The 26,156-nt window shown below is 41.6% G+C and overlaps 1 protein-coding gene across 4 annotated transcripts in view; it reads right to left on the bottom strand.

Annotated features, from left to right (window-relative positions):
• MPP7 (MAGUK p55 scaffold protein 7) overlaps positions 1-13,285 on the bottom strand; it is a 229,527-nt gene extending 216,242 nt beyond the window's left edge. For all 4 annotated transcript variants that reach the window (XM_043967389.1, XM_043967388.1, XM_043967387.1 and 1 more), the window contains exon 1: positions 13,155-13,285. The gene's annotated coding sequence lies outside the window, so the exon portion shown is untranslated. The remainder of the gene's footprint in view (positions 1-13,154) is intronic.
• Positions 13,286-26,156: the final 12,871 nt, after the last annotated feature.

A 26,156-nucleotide genomic window follows, 5' to 3' on the forward strand; every position in this document is an offset into this window, starting at 1 on the left:
CTTGGAACTGTGTGTGGGTGTGGACGAGATGTTCCCAGTTTCACAGGAGGGTGGTTCTCCATCAGGACTCTCGCAGAGAGTGGAGCTAAAATGCACTCTCCCTTTGATAGACAGATGAATCGAGGCCTCTTTCTCTCTTCACCAAATTCTTATTCTCCTTAATAAATGCTTAAAAGTCAATACTCTTGCTAAAGCTTCTAATTTATTGGCAACCGTTCATTATATATTTTAGACAGACTAGCTAGAATTTTAGCCCCCTACATATACAGGTTGTCCAAAAAGGATTAGTGAAGTTTTAATCCCTTAATATTTATCATCATTTATCCGGCCGCTAGGTGGCGCAGTGGATAGAGCACTGGCCCTGGATTCAGGAGGACCTGAGTTCAAATTCGGACTCAGACACTTCACACTTAATAGCTGTGTGACCCTGGGCAAGTCACTTAACCCCAACTGCCTCACCAAAAAAAAAATTATCATCTGTTTATTAGAACATTATATTGATTAAGCTGTTGTTAAGGCTGTTAAAGCTTTAAAACTGCACTAAGACTTCTGGGACACCTGGTTTTTACAAGATTATATATCGATTCACTTTTCAGCAGCCTAGACTCTTGTTGGTGAGAAACATCTGACCCCTGAGAAGAGAACGAGCCAGAGGGTCCCAGTTCCCATTCTTTATGTTTCAAAGTACTGTGGGTCAAAGTAGTAGAAATAGAGGTGGTGATGATGATGATGCTGTTGTGGGTCCCAGGCACCTCAGAAGTTTTCTGGGGTAAATCAAAGAACCTTCTCCTGGAGAAACTAAACCAAAGCACAGACACACTTAAGAGATATGTAGCACCCAATCTGGACTGAGATAACTCCAGGACCACCACCCTTCATTCCAGTCTCCCTCACCTCTTGAGGAGATAACCCTATTGAGGGTGGCTGCTGCCAAAGTGGCTCGAGGGGACAGAACAACCACCCCTCACCAGACTGCTTCCAAGCCACCACCCAATAGGGGGACTTTCCACAGTCAGATGACCACCCCATCAGACCACCATGGTCCTCTGCCTGTCTCCTGCTGGAGGAGATAGGTATCTCAGAGAGCCACGCCTCTGTGCCATGCCTTCTCCCCATGAGAAGTCCAAGGACTTCTCTCTTGGTTTCCTTTCCCTAGCACCTAAATAAACTATTATTTTATTCTAATTGAATTTGTGTACAAGAGGGTGTCATTCTTTAAAGAGGAATTCCTAAGAACCCCTACCCCAACCCCCCACCAATTTCCCGCATAACAATGCTAATAATAATAACAGCTATAGTAATGATAGATAATGGTTAGAGACTAACCTTGTGATTTCATTGTTACAGGGAACCTCCTCCTGAGGAAATTTCCTCTACCAAGGTACTTCAGCACCTTCTCTGAAATTTACAGCCTTTGAAATTTGAAAATTGCCTAGAGCACTGAGAGGCCAATGTGTTGGAGCTGTAATGATTGGAATGACGCCACCTACTGGAGACTCGCTGTGGGAAAGCTCCACCATGAGGAAAATGCCTCAGAGGCATTGTGGCTTTTCCTTGGCGGCAGGAAATGATGTTTGCTCATGGGGGCTGTCTATCAAGGCTACCAGCCAATCAATTTGAGGAGCCTCCTATTTTCTGGGAGGAAACAGGAAGGAGGAGAGGGAGCCTGTGCGGGGAGCGCTGGGGCTTTTGGGTTCCTGACTTGGTGGTGGTGTCGGCAGAGGACTTCACAGGAAATTTGAGGAAAGATAGGAATGCCAGGCTGTTGGAATTCTGTTCTCAATCTTTTTCTTTCTATTTTCTAATAAGCCCTTAAAAACCTAAACTTGTTTTTATCAGTGATTTTAGTCAGTTTCCCCCAAAACTGGGGGAACAGATTAGAATCCACATTTAGAATCTTAAATTACACAGAGCTAAGACTTCAGCCTATGTCTTCCTGGTTGAAGAGTCAGTTCTCTAGTCAGTACACCATGTTTCTTGTTAGTAACTAATATTTAACACTAAGGTTTGTAAAGCACTTCACAAATATTATCTCATTTGATCCTCACAACTCTATGAGGCATGTTCTATTATGATCATCCCTATGTCATAGATAAAGAAACTGAGGCTGCCAAAGGCTAAGTGATTTGTCTGGAGTCACACAGCTAGTAAGCATCTGAGGCTAGACACAAGTCTTCCAAAACCCAAGTCTAGCTCTCTGTCTACTGCCCTCATGTAGCCTTGGAGTCTAAAGGGAGACCTGGGTTCAAGACCTACCACTGACACACACTAACTCTATGACCATGGTCTTTTTGACTTAAATTCTCAGTGCCCCAGACAATTCCCTAAGACTAAGTTAGGCAGAAGATTGCCTATCTACATGGCTAAAGGGAATTTCCACATTCCATAATTACCCACCAAAATACCCACACTGAAATCACAGGTCCCCACCAAAATACACACACACACACACACACACACATACAAGATTGTACAAGTATCTCAAACCAGTTACCAAAGAATCACAGAACTTGACAGATGAGAGAAGAGTAACTAGGGGCAGCTATGTGGCACAGCGGATAGAGCATCAGCTCTGCAGTCAGGAGGACTGGAGTTCAAATACAACCTCAGATAACTACTTACTAACTGTATGATCCTGGGCAAGTCACTTCACCCTGTTTGCCTCAATTCCGCATCTGTAAAACAAGCTGGAGAAGGAAATAGCAAACCATACCAGTATCTTTGCCAAGAAAACCTCAAATGGGGTCATGGAGAGTCAGACACAACTGAAATGACTCAATAGAAGAGTAAGCACTTAGCCCAACCCATACATGAAAAAAATCTACACTCTTAAAGGCCCAAATGGTCATCTAGCCTCTGCTTGAAGATCTCCAAGAAGGGCAAAAACAGAACTCATCCATCATCTTTTCCTCCAAACCCTCCTGGCTTCCTGAATGTCACTGCTTCTGTCAAGGGTGCTACCATCCTTCAGGACATCCTCATTTGCACCCTTAGAATCATCCTTGACTCCTCTCTCTCTCACCCACCTACCTACTCAGTTGTCAAATCCTGTCACTTGTGCCTCCACAGAATCTCTGGCATTCATCTAACAAGGCCATCGGCCCTCTCTTCACTATTGCAACAGCCTACTGTCTTCTTGCCTGCAGTCTCTTCCTTTCCCAATCTATCTTCCACCCAGCTACCAAGGGCATTCCTTTCACATCACTGACCAGATCACTCTCCCATTCGAGAAGCTCCAGTGACTCCCTATTGCCCCTAGGATGAAACACACTCCCACAGCAATCTACCTTTTTAGTTTTAACCATCTTCCCCTTTAGACAGCCTCCAATCCAGTCACACAAGCCCACCAAAGTGCCTCCAACAGGATTCTCTCCCTCATCTCCATGCTTTTGGCACATGTTATTGGTCCTTCATGCAACTTATGGTGTCTTCTTTGCCTCTGATTCCTAGATTCCCTAAGTCTCCCTCAAAGCTCAGTTCAAACAGCACCTCTCAAGGGACGCTTTTCCTTACTACTGTACTCCTCAGCTTCTAGTGCCTTTCCCCTTGAAACTGCTTTTAATTTACTCTGTGTGTGTATATATATACATACACACACACACACACACACACACACACACACACACACACACACACACACATATATACTATACTATCCAATACTATATTATGTACACTAGGGTTTTATACTAAATATAAAAGACCATGTTAAATTACGAAAATAAAACACTTGAAGATTTCAGCAAAATGTAACCATTTTTCCTGTGATTTAAAGTTAAATCTGAAGACTCAAGAAAACATTTTTTATCTAGAGGACAGGAATATAGCAAATACTCAAATAGACCTGTGATCTGTTCAATCTGGGTAGCCTTCAACAATGCAAATTGCAACTCATCCTGTAAGACTTTTGTCCATGACCTCACCTAAGTTTACCACAGTTCACCCAAAATGGTGGAGGCCTTCTTTGTGCTCTCCTGACAAGTCAGAGGTAAAATACTCTGGGCACTATGACCATCCACAAGACATTCCTTGTTCTTACCCCACAACTAGACTTTCTTCTCTACCTACCATACAATTCCTTGAGGAATTCCTTTCCTCCTCTTTTTTTTTCTTTTACTCATCTTCTTTGTCAAAATCCCTTAAAACTTGTGGTCTCCTCATACCTACGAAATGCCTGTCCATTGACTGTCCTCTGTATAATGCTCATCTTTATTTCTTCAGAGCAAGTTGTATTTCATGACTCACTGCCACATATCAACATCAACATAATGTTAGTATTGAAAAGATGAGTCTTTGCTTTTCTTGGAAGCCTGGAGTCAGTGAAAGAGCTTTGTCATTTCCTGAAAGCAATCTAGGATGCTTTTCTATTCAACTCCAGGCCCAACTTGTCTACCTTTACTATCTGTCCCAGATATACCAACTAATGGATAAGCTTTTAAAGTTGTCCATCCAAAAATATGCCACAATCCATACAGGAGACAGTCTTCATCTATGTGGACGTTCCTGTATAGATAAACATGTCAAATTCTTTTGAGTGTAATATTACAGATCTCTTCCAGAAGTCTTTGCAATGTGTTGAGGTTTGATGCAATCAGGATGATGTCATTCACAAATATTTGGAAGGCCCTCACCATTCCACTAGAAGTCTGTTTTTGACTTGGACTTTGAGCTAAATCTTCTCATCAGAGTGGATACGTTTCACAAGTATACTTGTAAGGGGCAGCTAGATGATGCAATGGATAAAGCACCGGCCCTGGATTCAGGAGGACCTGAGTTCAAAATCCAGCCTCAAACACTTGATATTCACTAGCTGTGTGATCGTGGGCAAGTCACTTAACCCTCATTGCCTGGCAAAAAAAAAAAAAAAATGCCAACAGCTAGGTGGTGCAGTGGATAGAGCTGGGCCTGGATTCAGGAAGACCTGAGTTCAAATCCAGCCTCAGACATTTAACTAGCTGTGTGATCGTGGGCAAATCACTTAATCCTATTTGCCTCAATCCCTCATCTGTAAAACAAAGCAAAGAAGGAAATGGCAAACCACTCTAGTGTCCTTGCCAAGAAAAACCCCAAATCAGGTCACGAAGAGTGGGACAATACTTCACCTGATGTTTATTATTAGGTAGTCATTGAACAAAGTTACTTCTGTAATGTTTTTCAAGGAATATCAAATGATATTGATAGGTGGAAGATGTTTTGTCGGAAAAGAGAATTATAAGGCAATGTTTTATTCTAGCCAATCCATTTTTTAACAATAAAAACAATAGGATCTTATATTGCCTATATCTTTATGCAAGTCATTGATAAAAAATATTAAACAACACAAAGGTAAGCACAGATCTCTGATATATTCCACCGAAGACCTCTTGCTAGGTGTCATAGTAGATAGAGGACTAGGCTTAAAGTCAGAGAGAAACGAGTTCAAATCCAGCCCAGACATCTACTAGCTGTATGACCCTGGGCAAGTCACTCAATTGGTGTGCTTCCATGTCTGTAAAATAAGGGTAATAATAGTCACTACATCCCCGAGTTGTTATGAGGATCAAATGAGACAATGATAATAATAACGTGATTCACACAGTGTCTGGCACAGAGTAGGTGCTATATCAATGCTCATTCCCTTCCCACCCTGCACCTCCTGCCATGCTGACACTGAACTTTGTCATCCAACTAGCTCTGAATTTGGTTCCCATTTTGACATCTAGGCCATTTTTGTCTTTTCCACAAGAATAGTAATGTCATCAAAAGAAGGAAATCAGTTTAGTCTGGCATGACTCTTCTTGATGAAGGCCTGCTTTCTTTTCTAGATACTCATTAACATTTTTAAATCATCAGTTCTAGATTTTCCCCTGAAATCAATGTCACGTTCACTTGCCAGTGGTTGGCAGATCCTGTTCTATTCCCTTTTTTGAAAATGAATCCTGGGGCAGCTAGGTGGCGCAGTGGATAAAGCACCAGCCCTGGATCCAAGAGGACCTGAGTTCAAATCCGGTCTCAGACACTTGACACTTACTAGCTGTGTCACCCTGAGAAAGTCACTTAACCCTCATTGCCCCACAAAAACAAACCAAAAACCAAACAAAAGTAATTGAAAAGAATATTTTGAAAATGAATACAGCATGTGTGCTTCCTCGAACTTGTGGATCTAATCTAATCTCACTGCCAGTAGCTCAGCAACACTTGTGTCACTTCTTTCACATGTGATTCACATGAGCCAGGTGACCTGACTTTCTCAAGGGCAGCTGAGTACCTTCTTGACTGTCTCTTTACTGATCAAGAGCATCAGGTCCTTTCCAGTGTAAGAGTCATTCTCCTTGGCAGAGAAGAGAAACAAGCAGAACTTAGCAACTGTACCTTCTCTCTCAACAGGTATCATCATCCCGTATGCACAAAACAAAGTGGAGACTTTTTGTCCCAAAAGAGCTTTAAATATATATATATATGTGTGTGTGTGTGTGTGTGTGCGTATATATCTGTTGGGGCAGCTAGGTGGCACAGTGGATAAAGCACCGGCCCTGGATTCAGGAGGACCTGAGTTCAAATTTGACTTCAGACACTTGACACTTACTAGCTGTGTGATCATGGGAAAGTCACTTAATCCTCATTGGCCTGCAAAAAAAAAAAAAAAAAGAAAAAAGAAAACTCACTGGTCATAAAAAAATATCTGTTGTCCTTAGCATTCCTTGGCAGCTTTAGATCATTCTGAGTTTTAGTATTCCTGATACTATTCTTACAAGAGTGTGTCACATTTTTATATTCATTCTCTGTTGCTTGGCCTTTGTACAATTGTTTATAAATATAAATTAGTTGATAAGCCCCTGTACATACACATAAGATGCTTCAGACAAATTCCATTTTCTTCCTCACTGGAATTGTTTCCTTATATGTCTTCAGAATTTTTTTCTTCAGCATCTTCCATCCCTCGTGGTCTGCGTTCCTATGAAGCATTTTAATCCATGGGATCCTACCTATTTTTTCTGTTTTGAAATCTGCTCTTCAAAAATTTAGGATGCATGCCTCTATCCCAAACTCTAGAATGGAGTAGTCACTTCCTCCCAAGTTTACCATCATTTCTACCACATCCATCTTTTCTTCCCTCATAGTATTAGACCTAGAAGAGAATTTCCCCTAATTGGTTCCTGTGCCATTTGAAGAAGCTTCTCTGAATAACTGGAATAACTCTAGAAATTTTTCTTTAATCTTAATTTTAATTTTAAATTACCTTGAAAAAAAATTAGTGTCATAGAACAGAATGCTAGGGCTGGAAAAGATCGTAGACATCATCTAGTCTGACCCTCTTATTTTGCTAAGTAACTTGCCCTTGGTTACATAACACAACACTAACTTCACAGGGTTTTGTGAGAATCAATGGAAAATGTATGTTGACAGCACTGTAAACCTTCACTCCTTGATAAATGTTGGCTGCTATTATAATTACTGGCAGAAGCAAGGCTAGAACTGTGGCTTCCAGTTCCTTGGAATGGTTTCTTTCCACTTCACTATATGGCCGCTTAATTTTAACTCCTGTCAAATTACTGTTTGGAGTATGACAATCACCTCCTAAAGCAGATGCTAACAGATATGTGTAATCTATATCCTGCCTGGATAAAATACTATTAACATCAAAATGAATCTTAATAGAAATTACAGCTAAGTTCACAAAAGTTAATTCATAAGTCAAGTTATGAAGAACAAGTATTTTAAGAAATTAGTATTTAAATTCTGATAAGCTGCACAACTGGTTTTAGTTTATGTCCAACCACAGACTTGCATTATCACATCAACGTTAAAACCCAAAAAGTTAAACATTTTTCCAATATTGGGAAATAGATTTAATCTTATTTAAATCGCTTAGAATACAAGTAAAGGATATTTGGTTTTCTTCCTTGGGACATGTCATTATAATTCTGGCCCATCCAAAAAGATTAAATTGGGTACATCATTATATATCATATATTATATGTAGGCAACAAGGTAGTACAGTTAATAGAGTGCTAGGCCTGGAGGCAGGTCCACGTGAGTTTCAATGTTCCCTCAGATAATTCTGGCCATGTGACCCTGGGCAAATCACTTAACCTCCTCATTGGTAAAACGGGAAATTTTATACCCATAGAATGATTATAATCACCAAAAGCTCTGGCATACTTATGCCTGTTTCTATTTCATCTTCCAATATTTAATCCCTAAGACTTCATTTCCAAAAGATAACCCTAAAACAAGTCAATTCTCCCTAGAACATAAGCCATAGCAATAATAACAATAATAATAACCCAAACTCAGCTTTCTCATATTCCTTGATTCAAGCAGGAAAAGTAGCTAATTAGATTAAGTTATAGAATCCCACTTCAATTAATATACCAAAACCAATGAAGCTAACCAAGTCTATCACAGTGGCTACCAGACTTAAATTTATTTTTTCATAACTATACCCTGTCCATTTCACCTCTCAGCAGTAGCTTTCTTAAACTCTATAGAATTTAGCAAGTCCAAACTTAAGAAAAAAGATGAGCACAAACATTTTTTTTCACATACATGCATGTATGTAAATGTTTTCTGTAACATAAAAATAGTAACAAAGAGTACTCAATGAACTCATCTGCTCAGACAGAGACACAGTCAGTAGGCCTAGGTTTAAATACTGGCTCTGCTAATTACTGCCTGTTTGACTTTGGACAAGTCACCTCACTTTTTGAAGCCTCAGTTTCCTCATTTATAAAACAAGGGCTTTGGAACTAATTGTCTTTAGTGTCCCTTCCAGCTCTAAAACTATGACCCTTTGATCCCATCATGCCTACTGCCCACTTCTTCTTTCTGATGATCTCTCATCTACTCTGTATCCACCGTGTATCTACCAGCTATTTACTTACATGTTGTCTCCCTTCTTAGAATCTCAGCTCCTGGGGAGCAGGGACTATTGATTCTTGCCTTTCTTAGTATCTTTAGCACTTAGCACAGTAACTAGCAAGCACTTAATAAAGCTGTTGCTATACTAAGAGATGGACTTGAAGGAAAGGAACTAAATTAAAATCCCGCCTTGCGCACTAGTCCTATGACTCTGCTCAAGACACCTTTACCTCCTAGCTTCAGTTTCCTTATCTGTAAAATGGGGATAATAATAGCACCTACAGTACAAGTTGTGGTGAGGGGATCAATGAGATCATCTATATAAAAGACACTATCTAAATGCTATTGTTATACTGATTTAAGTTTGAAGCTAAATAAAATAAATTTATATAAAAGTATATAAAAGAATTCTACTTCAGAGTTTTGAAATATAATTCATATTATGAATAGGTCCAATTTCAAGAGGATCAAAGATATTGACCACTACAAAATTCAGACAGCATTATCATTAAGATTTCAAGTGTTGGGGCAGTTAGGTGCGCAGTGGATAGAGCACTGGCCCTGGATTCAGGAGGATCTGAGATCAAATCCGGCCTCAGACACTTAACAATTACTAGCTGTGTGACCCTAGGCAAGTCACTTAACCCCAATTGCCTCACAAAAAAAAAAAAAAAAAGATTTCCCCTTTTCTTTAAAATACCAATTCATTTAAACTGAAATTACTAACTCTAATTCTGCTTTGCAGTCATACAGGATGACTGCAAAAAAAAATGTTTATCTCTTCAAATCAGTAAAAAATAAAGCAGCAATAATAAGATACAAATACACACACATACCACCCCCACACACACACTTAATTCAAGTCTCAATAATTTAACAGGCACTGCACCATCTAGTGGAAATAGTGTGACCAAAAAGGATAAAATTCTCCCAACTGTGAAAAAAGTCCTATGGGGATTAAAAAACAATATAGCATACACATAAATACCCATGTCTTCTCACTCTTCAATATTTCAGGGAACTGATTTATTTTTGCAATTAGCCAAGGTTAGAGGGTCCCTTTCTGAAATTCTTCCCTTGGTGCTCATAATTTGCCAATAAATTACAATACATTGAAAGTGAAAGGCAAGATCATAAGCAAAAAAAGAAAAGCAGAGCTATTCAGCCAAAGTTAGAGAAACACTGAAATTATATGCTTTACAAACTAGTTAAATGATTCTGTCAAGACATACATGTGTTATGTACAGCAGGTTTGTTTGCCAAGAAAACAAGGGGTCATTTCATGGTTAGGATATATCAATTCAGCAATTCATAAAATACATTGGGTTACCAAGGAATAGCAAATTAAATTGACCTAATATGTCTCAAGAGTTACTATAGTCTGATGCCACTTTAAAAATCTACTTCCATCTTCCTATCAGAATAGAGTACTTTCATAAACCAGGATTAAATTCACTTAATTCTTAAAGGTAAAAATGCATAGTTATTCTAAGGAGAAAACATTTTTGGTTATTTACCCCCCCCACCCCATTATCCTAAATTTTTACAGACATTTTCAAAAGCAAGGTCTGCATGTTGTCTTCCCCATTAGATGGCGAACGCAACGAGAGCAGGGACTGGTTTTTGCCTTTATTTGTATCCCTAAGCACTTAGCACAGCGACTGGCATATAGCAGGCATTTGAAATATACTTGTTGACTGAGTAAATCAAAGCCAAACTACGGAACATATGCATTAATACTTACAAGATATACATTAATAAATTTAAAGTACCATACAGGCAAAATTTAAAAGCTAGGTTTTCTTTTTTAAAATTAACCTATTTACTTAATGGAACTTTAATTTTTATGCTAACACAGAGCCACACTCCTGAATCTGCTCAAAAACTTAAGAAAGCTGGCATAGTTAACTATCTAATCCTTTTTCTTTACTAAATAGCATAAATCCATCACCTCCATGCCACTAAGTGGTACATTTGCCTATATCTGATGTCTACCATAAATGAGTGCTTATTTCAGTCAAAGAGCATTTCTGAAGTACCTACTATGTTGCAGGGACTGTTCTAAGGGCTGATATTCATAATAAGTATGAAGAAGAGTTGAGAATAGTTGTAGAAACCTAGCCAAGTTGTTGTTTGGACATTTTTCAGACATGTCCAAATCTTTGTGACCCCTATTTGGGGGGAGGAGGATGTTTCTTGTCAAAGATACTGGAATAGTTTGCTATTTCCTTTTCCAGCTCATTTTACAGAAAAGGAAACTAAGGCAAACAGGGTTAAGTGACTTGCCCAGGGTCACACAGCTAGTAAGTGTCTGAGACAGGATTTCAGAAAGATGAAGTCTTCCAGATTCCAGGCCCAGCACTCTATCCACTTTGCCACCTAGCTGCCCAAAACCTAACCAAACTCATGGACTAAATCCATTCCAGGCCCTGGATTGGGATCATGGTAGCCAAAGTAAAATCATGCATGATTTTTAGTTTTTCTACCTACAAAATATGTATAAATGAGAGTTGTTGTTCAGTCTTGCCCATTTGGGGTTTTCTTGGCAAAAATAGTGGAGTGGTTTGCCATTTCTTTTTCCAGCTCATTTTACAGATGAAGAAATTGAGGCAATCAGGGTTAAATGGCTTCCTCAAGTTCAAGTTAGTAAGGCTGGAAATGAACTCAGATCTTCCTGAGTCCAGGATCACAGCTTTATGCATTGCACTGCCTAGCTGCCCCATGTAATGATAGTAACTGACATCTACATAGCTTCTGAGGTTTGCAAAATATTTTACATCCATTATTTTAACATGATCTTCACCAGAACCCTATGAGGGAAGTACTACAAGTATTAATGTCCCCATTTTACAGGTGAGGAAACTGAAGCTAGGAAGTGTCTTCAGTGGGATTTAAATTCAGGTCTTCTAGATACCAAGTCCTAATATTCTATCCACTAAGCCCAAAACATTACTACAAAAACAAGGATAAATTCAGCATAGTATTAACAACTCGATGAAAGTTCCCTAATATAATATTGAGCAGTAAAATGTCTAACAGTGCTCCAGCAAAAAGGAAAATATTCTCAGGCCCATCAGCATTTGAGTAAATTAAGGTAAAACATTTTTCTCTAGAGCTTCAATCTCTCCATCTGTAAAAATGGAGATAACAGAAGTATGTTGGGAGAACAAGAGAAAAGTACAAAATGCTTTGAATTCCTCAGATAAAGAAATATGATCTCAAGATAGCGTTTGACAAATAAATCTAATCATTAGAACTACACAGTAAATCATTACACTGTACTGAGTAGCAAGTCCATCCTATAACCCTTCAACCTGGAAACCCTGTTTCTGAATGAAGGATTTTTATTTGGCTACCAAAAAAAGGAATCACAACACCATCCTAGCTCCTAATCAGGAGACTAATTCATCCACCCCCCTCCAAAAAAATTACTTTAAAATCCAGCTTTTTGTGTGTTTTAGAGCCTGGTGAGGCCTATGGATCCCTTCCTAGGATAATTCTTTTAAAGGTACAAAGTAAAATACGTAGGATTGCAAAGGGAACCAACTATACAGAAATGGTTAAAATAATTTAATTTATAAAATAAATTTGAATGCTTTTTAAAGTAAGTTAATTATTCTCAAATTATTTCCAAAATTATTTTAAAATAATTTCCCCCCCAAAAAAATTGTTTAAAGCAAATTGACAGCCTCCAGATTAAGAAGCCCTGCTTTAGAGGCACACAGGTCGAGTCAACAAGCACTTATTAAGCGCCTGCTATGTGCCAAGCACCGAGCTAACCACAAACTGTAGTAACGTCCCTCTGGATTTCCTCTTTTTAGGGGCGCAGCGAAGTCGGGGGGCCAAGAGCCAGGCTACGGGGGGTCCCGGGGCTGTCCCCGAGCCTCCCACAAGTTTCCCACCTCGGTCAGCTCCAGGGGAGGAGCGGAGGAGGAAGAGGGAAGAAAAACAAAATAAAATAAAGCAGGACAGAAAACAAACCTGGAGCGAGCGCCGAATTACACACGGGCGGGGGAGGGGGCTGGGGGGGGCAGCTCCGCCCCTCTGGCCCCTCCCTCCTCCCGCTGTCAAGCTCGGGGAACGACCATTTATTAGGCGCCTGCTGTGTGCGCGGCTCGGAACCGGCCAAGAGCAGGGGTTACAAAGGAAGGGAAGGTCGCCGCCCGCCGGCGTGAGGTCCGGCTCGCGCGCCCCCCGCCCCGTCCCGCCCCCGGGGCCCCGCCTCCCGCCAGGTGCCGCGGCCGGAGCCGGAGCCCGAAGCCCGGCCGAGGGCAGCCGCAGAGGCGGCCGGTGTGCGCCGGGACCTCCTTTACCTGCACGGGCGACGACGGAGGAGGCCTCGGGAGGCGCCGCCCGCTCCTCCGACCCCTGCTCCTCCGGGCTCGGGCGCGGGAGTGAGGAGCGAGGGCAAGGCGGCGGCGGCGGCAGCAGCTGCCGAGGAGCCGGGGGCCGCGGGTTCACTCGCTCACATCGCCGAACGCACACTCGCTCACTAACACTCACAGACACACACACTCGCACAAGCACACACGCGCTCGCGCGCGACTCTACAGGGAGTCCGGCCCCCACCTCGGCTCCCTGGAGTCACCTCCTGGGCCCCCTCCCCTGGGGGCGGGGCCTCGGAGGGGCGGACCCGCCGCGCCCGCCCCGGCAGCCCACCGTCGTGGGAAGGGCTTTCCCATTGGCCCAGGGAGAGCGACGAGCTCTCTGCTTCGCGTTCATTGGCCCGCTGAAGGAAGTTGATCGCTACCCTAATTGGGCCTGGTCGCACCGGTGGTCTCCGCCCACCCTCCGTCAATCAATCGGCGCTCCGCCTCCTCTCAGCTCATCTCCTCTCCCTCTCCTGGCACTCAGCCGTGCACACACCCCCTGACTCTAGTCTTGGCTGGTCGCAGGTGGCGGCTCCAGCGTCCAAGAGAAACCAGCTTGGGGAAAAGGTCCTCTATTACCTGGAGACTCCTGATGCGAACTCGTTATACCTTGGTTTATATTACACCTGCTCAACTCCTCACCTCCCTGTGAGCCTTGGTGACCCTGGAAAATAACCTCCATGCCAACCTTTCCCTAGAGCACTAGCATCCCTTGAGTTGGGATCCCTGGAGTTGAGTGAGTACTAAAAGGGAGGAAAGTGTTGGCTACTATGGGTGAATGCGCATAAGGCAGAGTGATAAATGCAGACCTCTTAGATATACACATGAGAAAAAATTAAGGAGGCGTTCAGAAGAAAAGTATACAATATAAGTATTCCCTGAGTCTGTTATAAAAATATGCAATGATTGCTGTCTCCACTTGGCTTAAAAAGCTTTATATATGCAAAAGAGCTGCCCTACCCTCACCAGATGGACTGCTTTTTACCCAAGTCATTAAGTGTTAGCACAGTATAATAAACAAGATTGTGAGGCCACTCCCTGATAAGAAGTACCTACAATTCAGGGTCCAAGACTAAGCTAAAAGAAGAGGTTAGGCATTGAGAGCAGTATAGAAAGAAAGAATACAGGGCAGGAAAGGACCTCAGAGAGTGAAAATTCCCTTTATTGTACAAATAAGCAAAGTGAGGCCAATTGGATCCTTGGTTTTCACTCAATGTTTATCAGTTCTTTTTTTTTTTTTTTTGGCGGGGCAGTGAGGGTTAAGTGACTTGCCCAGGGTCACATAACTAGTGAGTGTCAAGTGTCTGAGGCCAGATTTGAACTCAGGTCCTCCTGAATCCAGGGGTAGTGCTTTATCCACTGTGCCACCTAGCTGCCCCATTTATCAGTTCTAATGAGCAACAATTACAGGATTTGATGGAATTGGGGAAAGGAGGGGATGGTGTGAAGGAATAACATTAATGACTCCTAACATATGGCAATTAATAGAACCTTATGACACATAAGCAAGGGTCTCCTTCGAAGCAAACTTAGAAAAAGTGGAGCATCCTTTCCCAGAGGATCAGCCCTGGCTCTCCTGGGTCTACCTTAATGTCCATATTGAGCAGTGGAATGTGCCATTCAAGTTAAGTATGATCACACTACCCCGGTATGGACCATAGAAAAATGGCAGGAATACACAGTGCCCACTCAATGAAGGAAAGGGAAGCAAAGGCCAGGAAGTGGTGCCTAGCATGGGGACTTGCACACAGTAGGCGGTTAACATTTATTTGTGAAATTGAATTGAATGATGATTTAATAAGAGGCCCAAAATAAAGAAAAGGCTCAATCCTGCTGGTGTTCCAGTGAAATGGTTGGTAAAGTGGGTCAAGAGGGAATCCTGATCTGTTAGACCCTGGGCCACTTCAGATGGACCCTAAGGGTTCTGGTTCAGCAGTAATGAACTTTTTGGAAACCCCTCAGTCTTTATGAAGGTAGGAGAGAAAAGGAAATGTGTCCAAAAAAAAAAAAAGTAGTCATTGAGACAGGACTCCCTCAATAGAAGAGATAGAGAGACAACTTTCGCTCTCATTCTATTCTTCCTTTCTATGCATCCTGCGATGTAAAACTCTCTCTTTTAGGATTTTCCTTGAGGAGAAAGAGGACCACATCTCCCCTTTCTCCTCCACCTGAATTGGCAAGCTTGAGCCCCCTTGATGCCTCTTCCTCTTTTTCTTTCTTTCTACAAGCATAGTAGACTGAATAACAACCATAAGAGATGGACTTTTGGGGACGGTCTACCCCAGGAGTTCCTGTGTTCTTTTGAAGCCAGCTGCACTGCAAAAGGTGCTTCTTGTCCCTACCACAACACTTTTCTAGGGAGACATTAACTACCCATAATAACCCTGAGGATGATGGGGCCAAACCCTGCCCTGACTTGCCAGAAGACAAACTTTGAGATGCTCAGATTGAGCAGAGCAGAGGTAAAAGTTGAATATCTATTGATAAATCCCACTAGGTGGCTCAGGATTGAATGGTTTAAGTCACCAACTTCCTAGGGGGAGTATAATAGGAATTATGGGTTATAGTTTTATAATGGAGGTCTTTGTCAGGGTGCACTTGTGAGTCTTTTGTGTTTTTGGGGGGGGGTTTTGGTGAGGCAATTGGGGTTAAGTGACTTGCTCAGGGTCACACAGCTAGTAAGTGTTAATTGTCTGAGGCCGAATTTGAACTCAAGTCCTCCTGAATCCAGGGCCAGTGCTCTATCTACTGTGCCACCTAGCTGCCCAGTCTTTTGTGTTTTAAGCATTTCTTTTGTATGGAAAAAATAAATAACTATCCTATACTGGCCTAGTGATCTAAATTGTATACTGGGTACCTTTTTACTCCCAGGAGCCAAACCTGAACTTTAAGTGATTTTACTGGGTTAGACCTTTAATGCTGGGATGTAGAGAATGTAAAGAGAATGAATGAAAAAGAGCTGACTCCTCTCCTTCGAGAGCAGAGTCCAGCCTATACATAAGTCCAGAATGAGGAGCCTTGTAGTGGGAGAGAATGAACACACTGACCCTCCTTCAGTCCATCAGATCTGTTGTTACACTGTTGTACCTCCAGAATAAGTTAAAGACACTTTAGGGGAAAATGCATAAAATGTATTTAAAATGTCAGTACTCTTAAGAAACTACTGCCATCGGGGTAGCTAGATGGCACAGTGGATAGAGCACCGGCCCTGGAGTTAGGAGTACCTGAGTTCAAATCTGGCCTCAGACACTTAACACTTACTAGCTGTGTGACCCTGGGCAAGTCACTTAACCCCAATTGCCTCACTAAAAAACAAACAAACAAAAGAAGAAACTACTGCCATAAATGGTGGTCATGTCACAGAAATTTAAAATATCTAAAAGTTTCTGGCAAGCAAATTACAGTTAAGATCTGGTCAGTTTTGCTTAAGTTGGACAGAGGGAAAATAGAGAGTAGTTTACTGAGATGCCTTGAAATGCTACCATTAGCATTTAATTCTTTTAGGTTGATTCCCTGTCAGGGCTTGCTCTTTTACTGTGAAAATATTTCTGGTGGGGGTAACATATTAAGTCCCTAATGCCTTTCCAACAAATTAATTTATTAGATCTTCTTCTCTAGGGAACTTTGAAAGTCCTTGTTGCCATGGGGAAGAAACCAAAAAGTGAAGACAGGAGCATGGAAAATCCATATACTATTTTTCCTCTCAATAGCCATAAATGTAGATTCTCAAGCAAAAGTCAGATGAAAGTCTGAGCACTTATTTCATTCATTCCTTTAACATAAGATGAAGAAGGTCATACAACCAGTGGGTGATCATTAAATGTTAATTATTGATGATCATGGTGATGGTAAACATGCTTCAGGTAGTTGAAAATGGGCTGCATTATCCCTATTTGACCAAGGTTACCAAAGGGTCTGAGGAAATTCATGTACTCATAGCCCTGAATTGGTTTGTCTGAGCTCATAGTCTGTAGCATTGTTTTTAGGTACTGTTGAACAAGGTTCGGTGAACTTTCACAATTTTTGTATATAAAACATTAAGTACCCACACATGCATGACTGTGTGCTGGATGCCATTCTTTGGCTCCCTACCATCTATTATACTATTACAGTTATGATGGAAAATAACCAGAAGAAACTGAGAGCAACTATCAGTAAGTCATCCCTTACTTTCCAGTTGAATGAACTGTCACACGTGTTTTATTTTATTTTTTTTTTTTAGTGAGGCAATTGGGGTTAAGTGACTTGCCCAGGGTCACACAGCTAGTAAGTGTTAAGTGTCCAAGGCCGGATTTGAACTCAGGTACTCCTGACTCCAGGGCCGGTGCTTTATCCACTGCGCCACCTAGCTGCCCCTACACGTGTTTTATTAAAGTCTCCCTTCCTAGATAGATGGATGAATGGATGGAGGGAAGGATAGACAGACGGATGGATGGACAGACAGACACAGACACACACATATATCCTAAACAGCCTTCCTGGCTTTCTTTTTCATTTTTCTAAGACATGAAAAAGAAAATCCTTATAGCAACTATGAATTAAATTAAATTCAACAAAAATACATTAAGATCCTCCTATGTATGAACTCAGTTGTCAGTGTGGAGAGATCCCTTCTGACTCAGGAGGACCCAGTTTCAGATCCCACCTATATTGGTGAGGACTATATCACCGTAGCCAGTTACTTAAGCTATATTGCCCCAGGCAATTCTCCAAGCCTAGTTGTTACAGAGAAGGTGCTAGTGTGTGTTGGTAAAAAAAGAAAAAAAAGGGATTTCCTCCCTATAAGAGTTCCCTATACAGCTGATACATGTCCCATTTTAAAAAAAATACATAAATCACTGTCCTAGGCACAGCATGATAGCGTGGAAAGACCATTAGATTGAGTGTCAGAGGATGAGTTTCAATCCTGACTCTGCTAATTACTTGGTTATGAGAAATCATTTAACCTCTCTCTACCTCAGTTTCCTCGTGTTAAGTGTAGGAATTGGACTGTATAAATTTTTAAGGTCCTTTCTAGCTTTAACTCTTATGAAAAGTATTGGGGATGCACAAATGAAATAAGACACAAAGATGAATTATCTCTGACCCCAAGGAGTTTATAAGAGTCATGGAATGTCAGGATTGGAAGGGATCTTGGAGGTCATCTAACTTGACCCCTACCCAGTGCTCCAAACAAGTCGATATCCAGTCCCTTGATAACACCTTCTGTGTCAGGAAATTCACTAGGTAGCCCATTCTGGTTTTTGGACAACTTCATTTACCAGTGATCAGTGCACTAACCTAATCTTTTCCAAAAAGAGGAGTGGTCATAATCACCAAATCTGGCCTAACCTGCCTAAACCTGTCAAGTGATGCCTCAGGGCACATGGCCAATGCCCAGAATTCCCAGCTCTTGAAATACTCTTAAGCAATCTGACTAAATGGAAATTTCTCTGCCTGTTGGGAGGAGGTGATTTGGCTTTAAAAGTAGATGCTCATGGAAACTAGCCCCAGAACCTTCCATGCATGCTCTTGGGAGGGCTGTTGCTATGCTTTTAGCTTCCTTCCTAGGTCCTTTGCAGCTGTCACTCTTAGCTCAAGCAACAAAGCAAAATCTGCCCCTCCGCTGCCCTTCTGCTCCCTTTTCCAGCCCCTCCCTAGTCTGTTGGCACCGCCCTCTCCCAAGCAGCAGAGCCTCAAGGAGAAGCACCTAGCAGGACAAGAAAAAAGGCAGCCCCAATCTGGGAACCAGTGAATGAGTCAAACGAAACTCTAATGAGGTGATAGGATGCAATTCTCGGGAGATGATGCTAACAGATCAATCCAGCATCATGCACTTAGTGACTTAAATCAGTAAGTCAAACAGGATCAGCTTTTTTTCTGGTACAAATGAATTCATCATTCTCCTAGTCCTACAGAGCAGATCAGTCTGCAGAGCTGGGAGGAAACGGGGATCTCAGCAGCTCTACCAGTCAGCCGGCTCCCACATAATCACTAGGACGGAATGAACCAACCCTCCAGCTGTTTCAGGGAATGTTTGTGTATCCGTTCCAACTCTGGTTGAGACCCTCTTCTATAAATGAGTAAGCTCAGGTGAAACAGACTTTAACATTCACAGTTCTGCCAAAGTCTTAACCTCATAAGTCTGCCTGTGAGTTTCACTCTTCAGCTTGGTATTTAAAACCCTTCACAGCCTTTCTCTAGCCAAACTTTGCAGACATTTCACCTCACCCCTCCTTATTTACTTGCTCTGAGTTTTAGTCACACTGGCCTGCCTCTTTGATGGTCCTCTAAACTCAGTATTGCCCAGGTTGTCTCTCATGCCTGTGTACCCCATATTATGGCTCTAGGATTCCTTATCCCAATTCTCCCTCATACTTAAGAGCTGGCTAAGAATTGGAAATCAAAGGAATGCCCATCTGTTAGGGAATGGCTAAACAATCTGTGGTATGTGATTGTGATGAATTATTATAAGAAATGACAAGCAGGACAATTTCAGAAAGGCCTGATTGAAAATAAATATTGAATGATTTTTTAAAAAGAGAGAAATACTACTGTAACCTCCAGTACTGTGTAGAAGTGTGACCCTGGGCAAATCACTTAACCCGGCCTGCCTTAGTTTCCTTATCTGCAAAATGAGCTGGAAGAGTAAATGGCAAAACACTCTAGTATCTTTGCCAAGAAAATCCCAAATAGGGTCACGCAGAGTTGGATGTGACTGAAACAACTGAACTGAAGAGATAATATAGAGTATTCACATTCTCATAATTGAGAAAGGTGCTACAATGGATGCAGAGCCTCCACATACCTGTTATGCCAGAATGAAGAAGTGTGTCAATATGCAATAGAGGTTCAAAGAAAGTTCAAAAGACGCTAAGGGTCAGAGGTCTAGCTTTAATAAAAAATAGCCATATAATTTATGGCTGAAAAATTCATTTCAAGATGAAACTCTTTAAATGTAACTTGGGCTGCTTCTCAGATGACAAATAAGCAATCCCAGGGCTTGGATCCCCTCCCAGTCATGAAATAGAAGAAAATTCTTATGGAGAATTTAAAGAATTTTAAAGAATTTTTTTGGGGGGGGTGAGGCAATTGGGGTTAAGTGACTTGCCCAGGGTCACACACTTGACACTAGTAAGTGTCAAGTGTCTAAGACTGGATTTGAACTCAGGTCCTACTGAATCCAGGGCCAATGCCATATTCACTGCGCCACCTAGCTGCCCCTTAAAGAATTTTTAAAATAATTTTTTTTAAATACTTTTTAAAAAAGGAATTTAAGGGGGGCAGCTAGGTGGCACAGTGGATAGAGTACCAGCCCTGGAGTCAGGAGGACCTGAGTTCAAATCCGGCCTCAGACACTTGACACTTACTAGCTGTGTGACCCTGGGCAAGTCACTTAACCCCCATTGCCCCGCAAAAAAAAAAAAAAAAAAAAAAAGGAATTTAAGAAAGAAAGAAAGAAAAGCCTGGAAAGACTTATATGAACTGATGTATAGTGAAGTAAGCAGAACCAGGAGAATGTTGTGCACAGTGACAGCAATATTGTATGATGAACATCGGTGAATAACAACTATTCTCAGCAATGCAATGATTCAAGACAATCCCAAAGGACTAATGAAGCATACTATCCACCTCCAAAGAAAGAACTGATATTGATTAAACACAGACTGAAACATGCTATTTCTTACCTTCTTTCTTTCATTTTTTTATACAAAATGACTAACATGGTAATGTATTACATTGCCACATACTTATACACATATATTGTATATGTATGTCATGGGGTGCCAAGCACCCCAGAAGTTCTCTGGGGCACACCAAGGAATCTTCTCCTAGAGAAACTAAACCAGAGGACAGATTACGCCTAGAGAGATAAGCTCCTACCCTTCTTTCTGGTCTCCCTTACCCTGGGAAGATAAGTTTGGGTGTGGCTTTGGCCTTTGTGTTCTGAAGAGGGATCTGTAGCCACCCCTCACCCAATTCCTCCAGTGGGGGATGGTCCTCCACTCCTCACCCAATTCCCCCAGCTATCACCAGTGGGGGATGGTCCACCTTCACTAAAGGAACTTTCCACAGGCAGATGGGCCACCCCCATCAGTCCTCTATAAAAGTGCCTTCCAGTCTCCTGTTCGAGGAGATTTGGTACCTCTGAGCCATGTGCTTTATGCCAAATCTCCCCATGAAAAGTCCAAGGATTTCTTTCATGGTTTCCCTCCCCCCCACCCTTCCCTTCCCTTGCTCCTAAATAAACTATCACCTTATTCTAACTACGTTTTGTGTGCAAGAGGGTGTAATTCTTTAAAGAGGAATTCCTAAGAACCCCAACTCCTACCCCAACCCCGTACCCCATTTTCCCACCATATCATGTACATATATATGTATGTTACTTACCATCTCAGGGAGGGGGAAGGGAAGGAAGGATAGAATTTGGAACTCAAAACTTTAAATAAAAATGTTTATTAAAAAAAAGTTTGGTCTGAAAGATCTAGGTCAGTTACTACTCCCCCTCAGAATTATAGGGGTACCTCTGTGGGGCTGGAGTTGTCTTTCTAATCCTTTCTGTTCAAGGCTCCATTCCAATATGTTTTCCCAATTATTAATTGCCAGTGCCACTTAATATTTCCTCAATATCATAGATACCATTGATTAGAACCCTGATATCATTTAACTATTTAACATTAATTAGCTTATGAGGGAATATTTACCAAGGAGATACAGCAAGAACAGAAGTATGAGCACATCAGGGGGCAGCTAGGTGGTACAGTGGATAAAGCACCACCCCTGGATTCAGAAGGACCCAATTTCAAATCTGGATTCAGACACTTGACACTAGCTGTGTGACCCTGGGCAAGTCACTTAACCCTCATTGCCCCACCCAAAAAAAAGAAGAAAAAGAAGAAGTATGAGCACTTCAATCCTTCTCCCAGCCCTAAACTATAGGCATAACTTCCCTTCTACTACCTCAGTCATTGTGGAAAATGGGCTCAAACTTAGTGTGGTTGTCACCCTCATTTTGCTTCTAAATGCAGTATAGTAAGTGAAAGAAGTCCATATCTTGCTTGCAGAACTCTATGAATCAGTATCCACTGCACATCTGAGTCAGAGAGGTTGCTGGGTCTTTACTCCTCACTGGACTTGGCTACCCATAAACTCTGGCATCACCCAAGGTAGGAAAGAACAGAATTGTAATGGCTACCATTTATATAGTGCTTTCAGGTTTGCAAAGTGCTTTACAAATATTATCTCATTGGATCCTCAGAACAATCCTGGGAGGTAGGTACTATTATTATCATCCCCAATTTACAAATGAGGAAACTGAGTCAGGGAGGGGTTAAGTGACTTGCACATAGTCACACACCTACTAAGTATCTAAGGCTGGATTTGAATGCAAGGCTCTCTGATAGCAGGTATGGTGTTCTAACCACTACACCACCTGGGACCCAACTGGGAGGGAAGCAAAAGCAGGGCGCCCCCCCCCCTCCTGTGCTCATATTTTCATGAGGACTAGAGTGGAGAGAGCAGGCCACTCCCATTCTCTACACCAGGAAGCTTGCAGCATGTGCTGCCTCTCAAGGCAGGAAAGAGAATAAGGCCAAGGAAGGCAGGAAGGGGCCTTTTGTATGCATGTTCAGGTATGGATCAGAACCCAGTCTAAAAAAAATAAAAAGCTTTCCTCTCCCACGGGGTAGATGGACAGGAAACAGTCATGGATTAGCTGGAATATTCTCTGAAGTGAAGAACAAGGCCCTCCATGGTGCATGCCTAGGAAACTCCCAGGACTGGGCCCTCACTGCTGACTTCCACCTTTAATACACATGCCCTCAGGACCTCACCTCTTAAAATCCTGAGCTTTCTTCATAGTTACCCCCTCCTGGAAGAAATCTTTCCTGATCTTTCTAGCTGTTAGTGCTCTCTCTGTCTCTCAAATATCCAGCTGTACATTAATATGATATAACATAACATAATGTGTAATGTAATGTAACATAACACAAAACAACATAACATAATAACGTAACACAATATCATATAATAATATAACAACATAACACAACACATCACAATATAACAAACATTATAAGCTCCTTGAGGACAGGATGTTTTTCCTTTTATAAAGAGAAAGAAAGGTCAGGTCTTTTGTACATATTCGTAGCAGTGGGTACTTAATAAATCATTGGTGAAATGAATTAGGTTTTTGTTGTTTTTGGGGGGCGGGGTTGGGCAATGAGGGTTAAGTGACTTGCCCATGGTCACACACCTAGTAAGTGTTAAGTGTCTGAGGCCATATTTGTACTCAGGTCCTCCTGAATCCAGGGCCCGTGCTCTATCCACTGCGCCACCTAGCTGCCCCTACCCATTACTTTTATCCCACTAGATACACCTCAAGCACATACACTAGTCAGTTAAGGCTGGTTCTTAGCTTTGGTGAAACTCTGCTTTCCCCCTATTATTCTAAGCTATCATCTGGACCTGATTTCATCATCGGTCAAGTGGCCTCAGGGCAGATAGCATTAACTCCCTCCAAAAGCCACAGACAGACTCCCCTTTTCTCTACTTGTTTCAAAGCTCCAGCATTGGACCTCCCACTAAGTTCTTCTTCCTCTCTGGGGATTACCTCTCAGCTCTCAGCTCATTTATAGAACTCAAAAGACTAACAACAGGGCCTGAGTTTAATGAGTCATCAGGTTTCTTTCTCATTCTCCAGTCTCAAAATATTAGCTCCACTCATTCCCATCCTCTTCCCCCACAATTCTCTTTGATGGTGTCTCTCTCGATCTTTCCACTCACCCCATTTCCTTTAGAAGGGTCTTCCTAAATCCATTTACAATTCTACAATACCTTCAAATAGCTTAAACACACAGAAACAAATAAGACATTTTTTTTCACAAAGGCAAGAAGATAACCAATCCCTCCCACCTCGATTTCTGGTTCCATTATCAGAACTATTGGTGGGTGGCTTTTAATTTGTTTGTTTACTTTATTTTGTTTCTCTCCTCAGGTTGAGACTATTAGGTTGGTCTTATTTCTTTAGGGGAGGAAGAAAGTTGACTTCTTTGGAAGAAGAAAACATAACCAGCTAGGTGGGATAGTGTATAGCTTCTTAAACTTTTTCTATGCTTGACCCCTTTTCACTGGAGAAATCTTTATACCATCCCGGGTATATACATACATAAAATAGGTATACATAACCTTCTACTGTTGTCAAGTTTTTCACAACCCCCACATTCAGTTATGTGACCCCATTTGGGGACATGACCCAGAGTTTAAGAAGCTAGAAATTAGTGGATAAATGCTGGGCTTGGAGTCAGGGAGAGCTGAGTTCAAATTTAATGTCAGATACTTACAAGCTATAAGAGTAAGTTAGATTAATTTATTAGCTGTGTGACTCTGGGCAAGTCACTTAACCTCTCTGCCTCAGTTTCCTTAAACGTAAAAAGGGAATAATAATAGTACCTACCTCCCAGGGTTGTTGTGAGATAATATTGTAAAGTGCTTAGCACAGTGCCTGGCACATAGTAATCACAATATAAATTTTAGCTATTATTAAGATTATTGCTGGTGGCTGCCCTGCAAAAGATAATTGTAAAGAAATTGAAAGGAATCGAGTAAAATTGAGATACATGCACCTTCGGTCCATATGTCCACATGTTTGATGCTCTAAGTGTGGGTGTTATATTATTTATACCTCTGTGCTTCTGTGTGTGTGTGTCTTTACCCATGCTACTAGGCACTTCTCTGTATTACTATTTGTTACTACAAAATATCTAAAAACTTTGCAATAAATGCAGTATGAAAAGAATGAGATTAAAGGCACATGGTAAAGATGCTAGCAGCTACACAACTAACACGTGCTCTGCTCTAGACTGCCAGGTATAATCTTGGATATTTTACTTATATTTTCTTTGCATTCTGGACATTCACATTGACCACATTGCAAATAGGCCAGCCCAGTCATGTTCAAGCAAGAAAGGCTCTGGGAGTTTGCTCTCTTATGGGACTAAGGCAAATGGTTTTGCTAAGTTCTTTATTTTGAAAAGAACAAAGTAGATCTCAGAGACAACCCTGAAGGGTGTTGATTTGAAAATATTCATCGCCTTGTGTGTTTAAGTAGTTCTAAAAAGTACTTTGTTTTCTTTACCAAACCATCAGTTCTTGTGCAGGAAGGTGAAGTTACAGAAGTATTTTGGTGGGGTTTTTTTTGGGGGGGGAGGCAATGAGGGTTAAGTGACTTGCCAGGGTCACATAGCTAGTAAGTGTCAAGTGTCTGAGGCCAAATTTGAACTCAGGTCCTCCTGAATCCAGGGCCAGTGCTTTATCCACTGCACCACCTAGCTGCCCCAGAAGTAGTTTTTAATTTGAATTTAATACAAGAGGAAGAGAATGGGAGGAGTTTATTGATCAAGTGACAAGACCTGATACAAACCTGATAGAAACCTGAGAATCAGTGTTCCAGGGTGGATAGAGGACAAGATGAGCAGTCAGGAATACCTGGATTCAAATTCTACTTCTGATACTTGGTAGCTAATTGGAGCAGGTAAGCCAATTAAATCCCCTGAGCCTTGTTAAAGTTACATTCAGTCAGTCAATAGACATTTATTAAACACTAACACTGTATTGGACCTTATGCAAGAATTGGGGATACAGAGAAAGGCAAAAGTTCCTTCTTTCTAGGAGCTCACATTCTAATGAAGTAGAGAGCATGAAAATAATTAAGCACATGTAAGATATATACAGGTTAGATGGAAGGTAATCTTGGAATTAAAGGGGCAGCTAGGTGGCACAGTGAATAGAGTATTGTGCCTGAAGTCAGAAAGACTCATCTTCCTGAGGTCAAACATGGCCTTAAACACTTACTAGTTGTGTGACCCTGGGCAAGTCATTTAACCCTGATTGCCTAAAAAACAAAAAACCACTATCAAGTAAACCTCTGTAGCTGTAACATAGACTACATGGAAGAGAGTAAGGTAT

Source organism: Dromiciops gliroides, chromosome 5 (assembly GCF_019393635.1).
Source record: "Dromiciops gliroides isolate mDroGli1 chromosome 5, mDroGli1.pri, whole genome shotgun sequence".
In the NCBI taxonomy this organism is placed as follows: domain Eukaryota; kingdom Metazoa; phylum Chordata; class Mammalia; order Microbiotheria; family Microbiotheriidae; genus Dromiciops; species Dromiciops gliroides.